The sequence below is a fragment of the Sciurus vulgaris genome, assembly GCF_902686455.1.
Source record: "Sciurus vulgaris genome assembly, chromosome: 11".
Lineage (NCBI taxonomy): Eukaryota > Metazoa > Chordata > Mammalia > Rodentia > Sciuridae > Sciurus > Sciurus vulgaris.
Window position 1 is genome coordinate 107,855,585 of NC_136472.1, and position 13,627 is coordinate 107,869,211.

The 13,627-nt window shown below is 36.4% G+C and overlaps 1 long non-coding RNA gene across 1 annotated transcript in view; it reads right to left on the bottom strand.

Annotated features, from left to right (window-relative positions):
* LOC306638620 overlaps window positions 1-13,368 on the bottom strand; it is a 35,579-nt gene extending 22,211 nt beyond the window's left edge. The window contains exon 1 of the long non-coding RNA XR_013757495.1: window positions 13,168-13,368. This is a non-coding gene — a long non-coding RNA (uncharacterized lncRNA). The remainder of the gene's footprint in view (window positions 1-13,167) is intronic.
* Between the last annotated feature and the right edge of the window lie 259 nt (window positions 13,369-13,627).

Here is a 13,627-nt window from a genome sequence, read left to right on the forward strand (position 1 = left end):
AAATAGGTATATAGTGGTATCTCATTGCTGATTTCAAATCTTAAAAAAAAATTCTTTGAGTAAACAAATTTTAAAAATCCAGAATTAGGGACTGGGATTGTGGCTCAGTGGCAAAGTGCTTGCCTAGTATGTGTGAGGCACTGGGTTTGATCCTTAGCACCTCATACAAAAATAAGCAAATAAAATAAAGGCATGCTGTCTATCTATAACTACAAAAAATTTTTAAAAAGTCCAGAATTACAAATATTAAAGAGTCCAGAATTACAAATCTTTTTCTACTAATATTAGAATTTATTATTCTAATATTAATTAATATTAGAATATTAATTAATATTAATTAATTAATTATTCTAATATTATTTATTAGATTATTTATTATTTATTATTCTAATATTATTATTTATTATTCTAATATTATTCTAATATTAGAATTTAATATCATTAAATTGCTTCAAATCTATTTTCCCTAATGATAATTATATTAAATATATAAATTTCCTACATACCAAGCATTATCCTAAATGTCTTACCTATATTGACTTAATCTGCACAACCGTTCTATGAGTTAAGCACAATGAATGACACTGTTGTATGAAAGAGGTAAGTGGCAGCAGAGTGGTTTAGTATGCTCAATGTCACACAACTATTAAGTGGGGCAGGAATATGAATCTGGGGAATATGGCTGCAGAATTTGAACTAATAATCACTGCATTCTGCTGCCTTTCTTAATTACTGAAATGCATAAAATTGACAAGTAGGAATTCTTTGTCCGTGATTCCAAGTCCTTTCTTCCTTATTTCTTACTTATAGACAAGTATGATGAAAGTTTATATCCTTCAGTTCATTTTTAATAGTTTTGCTTGCATTTACAGTTAAATAAATGATACATTATATTTTTGTATTTTAAAACTTACATAAAAGTTGTTATATCCTACTTATAATTTTATGGTTGACTTTTCAGCCAAATTTTATTTTTGAATATAATTCAAGTTGAGATGTGTATAATTATATTTTTGTTTATTTAGTTGTCTGTTACACATTGCTGATTCTATCTAAACACGCCCCCCCCCAATGTTGCAAAACTCACTCCAGGTGGGTCCCTTCTCCCCTCTGTTGGGGTTCTCCCTTCCCTGTTGCCCTCTGCACTACTTTCCCTCCAGTTAGTCCTTCTCTTTGCCCGCTTCCTGTGCAGGAGCCTCTGTTTACTGGATCTTGGGAATTCCTGTCTTGATTTGCTTCTTTTTGACAGATTTCAAGTTACTTCCTAAGAAAGGGTTCATAGAAAATAAAGAATTTGAAACCATGCTTTCTGCAATCATCTTCATCCTATTTTTTTTTTTTTTTAATTCCATGCTTGATTGGTGATTTGTCCAAGGAGAGGTTCTAGGCTGACATAACTTTCCCTCTAACTTGTGAAGACATTTTAGCTGCCAGTGGAGTGAATTCTTCACAGGTTATGTGTGACCCATTTTTCCCCTCTCTGTAGGCTTTTGACAATTTTTCTTTACCATTGGTATTCTAAAATTTCAAAAGAGATGTGCATTAGTATGGCATTAAAAAAACCTTTGCTACATACAGGTTGCCACTTTTTCTTCTGGAAATTCCTATCCTGCATTTTGAGGGATTTAAAAACATTATTTGAAATAATTTTCTTTCTGTTTTCCTGTTCTTTCTGCCCCCTGGATATTTCATTGTTGTACCTCCTGGACTGATCTTATCTCTTCTCTCTGCTTTTTAAACTTCTTTGTCCTTGTGTTCTGTTTTCTGTGACATTTCTTCCACTTGATCTTTCAACTGTTCTATTGATTTTCTTTTTCTTAGTTGCCATATATGCACATTAAAAAAATTTCTAGACCTTTTTATTATTCTTGGAATGTTCCTTTTTATAGCAACCTATTTTTGTCTGTTCTTGTGTCATGAATATAATCTTCACTTATTTCTCTGAGACTATAACAGTTTTTTTTTTTTAAATTCTCCTCTTCATTGTCTCCATTTTCCCTCTGATTAATTAGGTCTCCATTTTCATCTTGGAAGATTTCTTCAAAGACCTTAACATCCTTGGCTACCCCTTCCTGTTAAGGAGGAGGCACCTAGAGATCTCCATGATGGGTGGCTCTTGTTGAGTGGTGCTGTGGTGGGTGATCCAACAAGGAGCTTGCTGCTGTATTTTTGAAATGCACAAATGTCAGTGTGTGGTTCTTTTGTAAATTCCATTTCCCCAGAGAATAATTACTCATTTCCTGTCTGGAATCTATTCACCTAGGATTATAACTTGGGAGCTCTGCAAGGAAGGCAGGCTGGTAGTCTCACCTTTATCAAATCCTGATTTAATTAGCCATCTGTCCTCCACTCCTTTGTTGGCCAGGTCTCTCTGCATATGGAGAGTCTGATATGGTTTCACCAAAGATTGAACCATTCATCTCATATTGGATTGGGAAAGCATTGTTGCTCGGCTCCTCAAGATGTGGGAGAGTAGTAGGGATCTATTTTTTCACTTCCTTCAGTCCATCTGAATGTAGTTGCTAGTACAGAACATGGAGACCTCCCAGTGAGCTGCATCCTGGTGTGACACTGACATCTTTCTTTGCATGTAGTTGGTATTCAGCTTTCTAGGACTGTTAATGCCTTCTCTTCTCATCATTCATCATCTGGTGCCATCTTTCATCTTCTATTCTCTTTATCCTTGTGGGTTTGTAGCATTCTTATTTCTCTGTTCTCATTTTGGGAGGGTGAAAAACTGTAGTTTCTCCTCCATTTCCATAGAGAATTTTAATCTTGAGTTTTGAAACAAACACACACACATACATCACATGTCCCCCTAAATTTAGAGTTTATAGGAGAGTAGGTCTCAACCTATTATACCCACTGTCCTATATGTATAAATAATACCTATAAAAAGTTTATACGTGTCCTATAAAATTTTATAGGTTTTTATATGTGTCCTATGAGTAGAACAATGGGACATAATGGGTTTAATGTACTGGTCCCGCTCTCCTTTTTAAAAAACATATTTTAGTTGTTGATTGACCTTTTATTTATTTAATTAATTTATTTATATGCAGTGCTGAGAATCAAACCCAGTGCCTCAAGCATGCTAGGCAAGCACTCTACCACTGAGCCACAACCCCAGACCTGGTCCAAGATCTTGATCATAAGTGCTTCCTGGGCTTTGGCAGGAAGTCACGAACTTGCTGCAATTTATTGTAATCTTCCATCCTTATCTCTTGATTGAAAGTATTTTTGCTATAGTTTCCTAATTCCTAAGCCCTTCAGTTCTTATCTTTTTAACTTCTCTGTGGTATTTGACACTTCAGATTGTATCCTCTGGAAACTCTTCATTTGGCATCTGTGTGCTATATTTTCCTAGTGTCCTTTGGTCTTCCCTTCCTCCCTCTCCCTGGGATAAAGGCGTTCCCCAGGGTTTGAACCACAGCCCTCTGCATTTCTCACTGTATATACTTGCCCTGGTTGATCTTGTCCTCAGCCAGGGTATCAGTTATTAACCCTATGGCAGGAATGAAATCTCCATCTTCAACCTAGAACTCTTCCCCGGATTTCAACTCTAAAAGCCACTCTGCTGGATACCTTTACAGGACAGGCCTTACTGTCATTCCCAATTGAAGATGCCTGAGGATAAACATCTCATCTTCCTGTCTAACTTCTTTGCTGTTCTTGGATTTTCTGTTTCAGTAGATGACACTAGCATTTATCTGTTCACCCAAGCTAGAAATCTGGGAATCATTGTCGAATCCTTTCCTCACCTTCTTATTCTAGCTACGTTTTTCAGTTGTCAAGGGGCAGAGACATAGTCCATTATTCTTTTGTGCCTGGAGCTTATTTGGGCAGAAAGAAAGGTGAGCATCTAATGGCAATGAGTCAGGCCTTAAAAGAAGCACAACTGGATCCAAGGCAGCTCTAGAAACCTCAGGACCTGTAGTCTGTGGGACTTCCTGCTATCAATGTGATGCCAAAATCTTTGCTCTGCTCATCTCTGACACATGACTTTTTTATTCTTGTTTTCCACCCTGTATCTCTTTTCTACACTGTGGATTATCATCATGACTCTGGCTTGCTGTGACCTCTCATAGTTGCAGCCCTACTTCCCTTCATGGAGCCTCAACTCGACCTCATTTGGGCCTCTGCTCCTCCTCTTTGCAGCCTGTTTTCTGGATCCTATGTTGTAGATTCGTGGCAGCCAGGTCACACTGCACAGTGCCTTTTGGCCTATTGAAAGGCTTCCCTTACACCCACTGCAAGCACCTGTGACAAGCAGCAGGTTAACAGGACATGAAATAAGATCTCTTCAGTTTGCCCCTGAATGGCATGGGCTGGACCTTTACCCTTTACAGGAGAAGCCAGAATGGCAAACACTGTGATTGCCATAGTTAGTATATTTCTTATTCAATATCTCATCAAGTTCTATCAGACTTATCTTCTAAACAGTTTTCCAAACTTGCATCCGTCTCTCCATTCTTAATCTCAGTGATCTGGTTTGAATCCTCATCTTTCATCTGCCTTGTGGCAATACCTTGGTGCTCTTCCCCCATCTATCTAGTCTTATTCTTTTAAAGTGATCTTCTGCATAAGCAACAGGGTGAGGTAACCACACAGCTTAGGTAATTGCTTTACTTTACGCCCTTCCGTCCCTTCCTCCCATGTTATTCCTAGGAATAATTCCAGTTTCTTTAACCTGCTTTCCCTCATTGTGATCTTAGAGCAACTTACTTCTGTTTTATCTGTTTTCTTTCCCCATTTTTTCCTCCTCTTTTTCATTCCCCAGCTCATCACATTTATTGAATAAAATTTGGCACTTATTCTTAACTAAAATATCATATGAATTCAATTTTCATTTGTCCCTCAAAGGGAATCCAGAAAAACTAACCACATTTTGTTGTTTTTAAAAAGTTTTTCATATGATTAATTTTTCCTCCCTAAGGGTCAGTACTTCATCAGCTGTGTCTTGGAAGATTGCAAAAACCTCCTAATCATCAGCTGGAACTTGGTCTCATATAGAGTCAATCCATCTCCTACATTTATCTTTCTAAAACACTGTGTGATCATGCCCCTTTTCTGTTCAAAAACCTTAGACTCCTTTCAGGGTTATTTTCTGATGTTTCTTCCCACCCCCATAAGATATCTCTGGGGTATCTTCCCCTGTGATCTCCCTGTGAGGGCTTCCTTTCCACACCCTCCTCCCTGCCATGGGCTCCAGGTCTAAGGTGTTATTACCTCTCTGCTTATTCTCCTGGAGAACACCACACTAATTTAGGCTTCGATGCCAGCCTCTGTCTGTCCATTCAAAGCAATCTAGTTATTTGAAAAGTGAAAAATTCAGTTAGCATGCTGTCTTTCTTACCACCACCAAGCTATTTATTTAGCTGTCAGAATGTTGAGCTCAATCTCCCAGCCACTATGGTGTGTGACTTCTGCAGCAGGGTTGTGTTATATTTATTTTTACCTGGTCTCTTTCTCCTGTGCCCCCTCTACTCCAGGGAACCTAGCCCTGTGCTTTGCTTGTAGTTGGTCAACAAATGTGTGTGGACATGGCTGAAACGGATTGTTTTCTCTAAACTCTTTGGTTATCAGTTAGTTCCTGGGGAACTAACAAAAAAAAAAAGGAAAAATTTAAATAATTGATATAAATTTTATTTTTTAAAAAGTCTGTTTATTTTACATCTTTAACTAAATAGGTGACCCGAGGGCATCCACATAGAGCTTAAAGGGCACAACTGAGATTGGTGCCACCTGGTGGTGGATGGGGGTGGTGCATGAGGTGGTTTGTGTGGTAGGTGACTTCAGTCCAGTGGCTTTCTAGTTAAGATCAGGCCAATCCCTCCCTGGTAGGTCATTTAGATTTTTAAAAATTGAGGTACAATAAATCATACATATTTATGCTGTACAATTGGATAAATTTTGACATATATACATATCTGTGAACCATCATCACAGTCAAGATAATGAACATATCCATGATCCCCCTTCCCCAAGTTTCAAGGTGTTCCTTTATAATCCTTCCATCTGCCCCCTCTTGCCTCTCCAACTTTTTCCCTAGGCAAGAAATGTTCTCCTTTCTGTCATTATAGGTTAGTTGGTGTTCTCTTGAATTTCACATTAATGAGATACTATAGTATAGAGTCTTTTGGTGGAGAGGTCTGGCTTTTTTCCTGAGTATAATTATTTTGAGATTCATCCATATTACTGTATGCATCGGTGGTCTACTATTTTTTATTGCTGAGTAGTAGTGAATTGTATGGCTGTACCCAAATTTGTTAGGTCATTCACCTGTTGATGAACCTTTGGGTTCTTTGCAGTTTTGGACCATTCAAGTACAGCTACTATGAATATTTGGTATGCCTATTTTGCTTTCATTTTCATTTTGCTTGTGTAACTATGTAGGAGTGAAATAGCCAGGTCATACTGTAGGTGTACATTGGACCTTTTACATCCCATCAGAAACGTGTGCTAGAATTGCATTTGCTCCAAATCCCCATAACACTTGGTATTGTCTTTTTTATTTTAACCACTCTAATAGGTAAATAGTGGGCCATTTAGATTTGGAACTTAAGAAAAAAATGTGTTTTCCATCCTTGTCCTATTAAATCATAATAACTTCTGAGGGTGCCTGGAATACTATGTTTTTAGGAGAGTTAGCTGATGGCCAGCCAGGTTTGGATGGGCCATGTAATGGCGGGATCTTTGAAGGAACTCAGGCCTTTGGCAGAAGTGAAGCAGGAAGGCAGAGAAGGTGGAGAATGGAGTCAGAAACTACCTTTCCTTCAGGGTGAAATGTGTCTAATTAGCTAAGCTTGGATTGGATCAGTCATCTGCCAGAACCAAACCTGTGAGCTTAAGAAAAGCCCCCAATTGGAATAAACTTGATTTACCTTCTCTAGATCTGCTCACCTGTCATTGGAGGGAGTGATATGGTTCTGGGTGGTACAGTGCAGCTGAGTGGGTTCAGCATCAGAACTGGAAGGATCAAGCCATCACTGCAAACCCATGGTGGAGGAGAGCATAGACACAGCCTTAGTGACAGATGCACTAAGAAAAGAGACTGTGGGAAAGATATGGCCAAGCTCCCACAAAAGATAGAACCTCTGTGGCTAGAAATGGTACAGAAAAACAAAGCAGTCACAGGGCCACTGTTGCAGGCACACTGGGCTTCAGGACTTGAGCAAGGTCAGGCAGCTTGACCCTAGCTGCTCATGTCTTGTGTGGTTGAGGGGTTTAAAATACTTCCACCCAAGAAAGGGGACTAGAATTTGGCTTGCTGCTTGAGATAAGAAGGCAGGTAGGGTTTTCCCATCTGGGAAAGGGGATGCCTCATTGGAATTAGAGCTGACACATACCACATATTGAACACTCAGCATGTATTAGGTACTATTCTAAACTTCTTGCCTGGGATTAGCATATTTAATAATCACAGCCCTATGAGGTAGATTCAGTTATTATCTTCATTTTAGAGAGAAGACAAAGATCATTATGTTTCTTGACTCAAACCACTCAGTGAGACACAGAGCTAGGGTTACCCCTGGGGAGTGTGGCTCCCTGGTCTGTGTGCTTGAGAACACCCAGCTCCTCAGAGTGAGTAATAGTCCTAGGGAAGTTGAAGGAAGCACAGTCTGGAAGGCTGACTCTGGACAAAGCCTCACACTGGGGCAGTGACCAGACCTGTGATCCTAGTATTACTGCAGGCCAGGGCTTATCGCTGAATGGCAGATTCTGTCCCAGGAACCTGAGAGCTGATTGCAGAGCAACCAAAACATGTCAAGAGTAGAAAGGAGCACTTCAGAAGGTGAGACTAAGAGAAGGGGGAGGAGGGAGAGAGAGAGAGAGAGAGAGAGAGAGAGAAACTCCCACTGAAAGTGAGCTTACAAACAAAAATTCTAAACAACACAAAGACTAATATGGGGAAACAGACGACAACAAAAACATGTGGTCAATGAGATCCTTTTAAATGAGAACATTAGAAAAGTATGAACATAGTTTTAAAATAAGTCTATTTAAAGAAATAAAGAAAATATATGAACCATTGAAAAGTATAAGAACATTTGAAACAAGAAGACAAATGAAATTAAAACAGTTATAAAAAGGATCTAAGAGAAATGCTATGAATAAAAAATGTTTTAATTAATATAAAACAGCAGTAAGATAAATTCTAGCCTGAATAAGTTGAAGAGAGAATTAGTGAACTGAAAGATTATATTGAGGGATTCATCTAGAAAGTAGATCCCTTTCCCTTTCTCAATAGTTAGTACAATATTTTTCTTTCTTTTGTTTTGATCACATAAATACCTCTTACCATGATTACAAAAGGTACACGCACACATATATACAATAGAAAATGGAAAAAAGGGGACTGGGGTTGTGGCTCAGTGGTAGAACGCTTGCCTAGCACATGTGAGGCACTGGGTTCAATCCTCAGCATCACATAAAAATAAATAAGTAAATAAGTTATAAAAAATTCAAAGAAAATAGAGAAAAGTATGTAAGAAGTCATTGTAATTCTAGAACCTAGAAATGTCTAGTGGGCCAAGATCTTATTGTTTTATTCTAGACTTTGTGCTATGCCATATATACATATGGCTAAGATAACATCAAATACATACATATATATTATTATGGCATATAATTTTTGCATATAATTTGTCTATATATGGAACTTATTTCATAATTAATATGAAATAATGTGAGATCATATACATATGATTCAGTATCATTCTTTAACCATTTTATATCATGAGTGTTTTCTTATGAAATTAAAATTCTTAGAAAAATTCCAAGTCAGCTACTTAATAGCAGCACCATATTTTTTTTACCATAACTCTGTTATCAAGTTTTAAGTTAATTCATATTTTTCATTAATATAAATGACACTTTATATATACATCTGTTTAGGTCTGATTATTTACTTTTAATTTTCTGTCTTTGAGATATTTAATTTAGGAAGGTGTTTTTAATTTTCCAGGTTTTTTCACCTGAACGGTTTTGTTATGAATTAGTAGTTAGATTATGTTGTCACAGAAGGTGGCTTACACAACGTATGCATTTAGGAATTTATTGAAGTTTCCTTTGTATCAACTTCGGTAAACGTTTCATGGGCATATGAAAAGAAGGTGTATTTGGTGATTGTAGGGCATGTTGTTTGATGTATTTCTATTAATCCAATCCCATTAACTTTATTATTCAAATCCTCTGTAATTTTGCTCCCCTCCCACCCAGAATCTAGCAAGAAAGAGTGGGTGTTTTAGTATCCCACAATGATTATGTATATCAATCTTCCTCTGTGGTTCAATAATTTTTGGTTTTTATTTGCTAAATTATTTGACATATAAAAATTTATGAGTATTATATTTTCATGGTGGATTGTAACTTTCATAAATACAATGTGACATTTCATGTTTTGTTGAATGCTTTTTGCTTGGAATAAAACCTTTTCAGAATTTAACTTTGCTACTCCTGTGCTATATTGTTTTGCACTTGCCAGAAAAATCTTTATTTGTTCTTTTATTTCACACCGCTTTTTTGCTATTTTGTTTTATGTCTATTTCTCGTAGGCAACATAGAGTAGGATTTGAATTTATAGTACAATTGGAGAATATTTTTATTACAATAGTGCAGTTAAACTCCTTATATTTATTTCAGGATTGATTTATTTGTTTTCTTTTAATTTGTGACTATTTTATGCTTTCCATTTTTATGTTTTTTCTCCTTTGTTTTCTATCTCAAGCTGTATGGAATATATTTTATATTCTTTTATACTCTTCAGTGATTTGGAAAACATGTCCTATTTTAAATGATGTTATGGATTACCTTTAAGTATTAGGAACACTTAAATAATGTACTTTAAAAAGTTTTTATTGTGATATAAGGCATGTAAAGAAAATGTACTGTGTATCTGAAAATTGCTGAGAGTAGGTTGGGTTTTCACCACATAAAAAGAATAAGTATTTGACATAATATATATGTTAATTAGCTTTATTTGGCCATTCCAAAATATATACATATATATCAAAACATCATTTTGCACACCATAAATATACACGATTTTTATTTGTCAATTAAAAAATAAACAATTTGTATAGGCACAGTGGTACATGCCTGTAATTCCAGAGACTTGAGAGACTGGGGCAGAAGGATTGCCAATTCAAAGCCAGCCTGGACAACTTAGCAAGACCCTGTCTCAAAATAAAATCAAAAGGGCTGGGGATGTAGCTCAGTGCTAGAGCACCCTTGGGTTCAATCCCCAGCACTGAAAAACAAATAAAATTTTCAAAAATGCATAAAATACATATGTTCAGGTTATTGAATAGTTATTAAGTAAAATGTCCATATAAATATCACCTTTTACTTTCAACCTTTCTGTATCTTTATAGTTTTGATGTATTTCTTACAAGAAAAGTATTGTGAGGCTTTAATTTTTAATCCATCATGACTTTTTTTAAACTTCAGTCCATTTAGATTTAAGGTAATTAATATGTTTGCATTTAAATCTACCACCTTATTTGGTGATTTCCAATTGTTTGACCAATTCCTTCCTTCCTTCCTTCCTTCCTTCCTTCCTTCCTTCCTTCCTTCCTTCCTTCCTTCCTTCCTTCCTTCCTTCCTTCCTTCCTTCCTTCTTTCCTCCCTACTTTTCTCCTCACCTCCCTTTCTCCCCACCTCTCTTTCTGATTGAACCAGGGGTACTCTACCACTGAGCTACATCCCCATCCTTTTTTCTTGCTTCCATCTCCTGAGTAGCTGGGTTTACCCACATGCAAACCTGTGGCACCTGCTTTAAAGTTTCTAGATGCTTTTTTGCATTTGTTTGGATTTATGAAGTATTTTAAATAATGAAATAAATAATTTCATTTTTTTCAACCAGTTTAGAAATGGCTACTCATTTGATGGTTACTTGAAAAATTATTATATTTGTATGTAATTTAGGGAAGTCTGAAGTACATTGAGATCTTTAGTCTCCTTCTGATAATATAAGGACCTTAGACTGTTTTGATTTTCTTTCTTCCCCTCCAGGCTTAGACAGTCATGTGTTGCTTAATGCAAGGATGCATTCTGAGAAAGGCACTGTTAGGCAATTTTATTACTGTGCAAACATCATGGAGTGAACCCATGAAAACAGAGGTGACAATCAGGTCACTAGATGATGATATAATCTCATGGAATGTGTTGTACATATGTTCCTCCATTGACTCAAATGTTATATGACACATGACTATGTCATTATTGTTATATATTTTAATTCTTTGTTTTTTATGTCCCTGGAGGCATTTAAGATTATTGTTTTAAAAGTCATTATTTAAATTTACCCAAATATTCATTATGTTCCTTGTTCTTCATTTCTTTTACCTTAGTCTTTCTCTATGAGATTCCCTTTTTTTTTTTTTTTTTTTTTTCATATGAAGTACATCCTTTGGAATTCCCATTGGTTAAAGTCGGCTGATGGAAGTTCCCAGATATTGTTTGTCCGAACATGTCTTCAGTTTACCCTCATTTTTGAACAAAAATGGAATTCTTGATTGGCACTTATTTCCCTTCAGTATATTGAGGACACCATTTTGACTTCTGGGTGTCATCATTGCTGGTGAGAAGTTGGCTATCAATGTAACTATTGCTCTGTTGAAGTAATCTATGTTTAAAGATTCGAATTTTTCATCTGTTGTTCTAGAACTTGTATACGCTGGAACTGGGTGTGCATCTTTCTATTAATCTTTCTTGAGATTTGTTTGGCTTCTCAAATGTGTCAAGTATTGATGTCTCATTAATTCTTGAAAATCCTTCACCATTTTCATTTCAAGTGTTGCTGCCCCCCTATTTTCTCTTACTTCTTGCTGTGGAACAGTTTTATACTCTGAGTCATTTCTTCTGCCCTGTGTGGCTTACTCATTTTTCACATAGCTGTGCTTGTTGGCTGTCACACCCATCTATTGTTGTTTATTCCAAGGGTTCTAGACATTGTTTATTTTAAAAATGCTGTAACTTTTGATAGCTTCCTTGCAGAGATTTGTTGCAGATATTTTTTAAATGGTCCTTTAAGAAAATTACAAAAGGACAATTGAATTTTAACCCAGCCTGATAATTCTAGTCTGAAGTCTTTGTAGCTCTGTTTTGGCTTGCTGTTGTTTCTTCAGTTCTCATTCCTTCTACTTCATCTGTTTTATTATGATTGACTACACAAATGCCATTGCTCTCATAAATATTCTTTTTAGAGATTTTTTTTGAGCCACATTGTGAAGGTTGTGTTTAATTCTTTGAAGAGGGACTGTTTAGTTCTGCTGCACTCCTAGGGGAACTACTAGGGGCTTTTTTTTTTTGTTTTTTTGCTTAACCAAGTACTGTGAGCTACAAATCTGTTCAAGGGCCTCCTGTGTTGATAACTTCTCTAGTAGATTTTGTTTTTACTTTTCTCCAACTTTTCTGATTATCATCAAAGTAACTTTCTTATTAGTATCCTGGGGTGGTTGTAGTGAGAGATGAAATGGGGGTAGTAAATAAAGTTTACTTCTAGTCCATTCTAATCTGGAAGATGTAGTCTTTCTGGGTCCAAGTGTTTGTGTTTGTGTGTGTGTATGATAAAAGTAGCAAAAAAATAATGCCTTTGATTATGGACATATGAGAATTTTGACATGCATTTTACTTTCTTCCACTATTACGACTGCAATCTCTCCTTTCCTTTTCATTTTCTATCTTTTTTTAAATATCAGGAGTTTATCTATAATGTTAATTTTAAAGTATTATTTTATACCATGGAACTTCTTTTTCAATTTTTTGGTTGTTTGCATTTGCAATTATATTTATAGCAGTTATTTAGCTCTCTATACAGACCACAGTAGTCAACATATAACTTTTTCATTCTTAACTCAGATATTTATCTTTATGTAGTTAAAATTCTTTTTAGGGAAGGAAATTTGGAAGTATATTTCTGAATTTTTGCATATCCATAACATCTTTTTGTCTCCTTTATACAATGAAGAACATTTGACTGGGTATAGGATTATGTAGAACCTTTCTTTCTTTTTTTTTTTTTTAAATTCTTTTTCTTTTGACAGAGTTGGAATGAAATCTGAGGTTAGCAAAGTTTTATCTATTGTTTGTTGGCAACCATTTTATTGACTAGAAAATAATCTAATTTTTTAAATTCATACTTAAGCCCTAGGCTTTACTTACCAGTGACATCTTACATTCGCAGGAGTATCCCATATTTTCCATGCACTGTGCCCCAACATACTTGCTGTCAGAAGTCTCAGTTTCATCAGAGCCCTCCTGTGACAATTATTGGTGAGAATTCCCAGGGACACTTACAGGTCCAGCCTCAGTGTCCCTTGGGCCCCGCTAGTTCCTGGGTCCAAATTCAGAAGCTTTCTTGCTCCCTAGTGTTGGTTTTATCGTTTACCAGAGTCAGTCTCTGCAGTTCTCATTACCCTTCTGCTCCACCAATTTTGGCTGTGCCTCCCCATGCTGCGGACAGCCTCAAGCTGCCCATGTGTATCACCACCTACCTCTGCTGGATGTCAAATTCCATGGCTCCTTGTCTCTCTGGCCTGTGTAAAGTCACCTTTCTCTAATCTTGCCAGACTCTGTTAGCAGGAGTTTCTAAAGCAGACCTGTTTCACTCCCAATGTTCTTG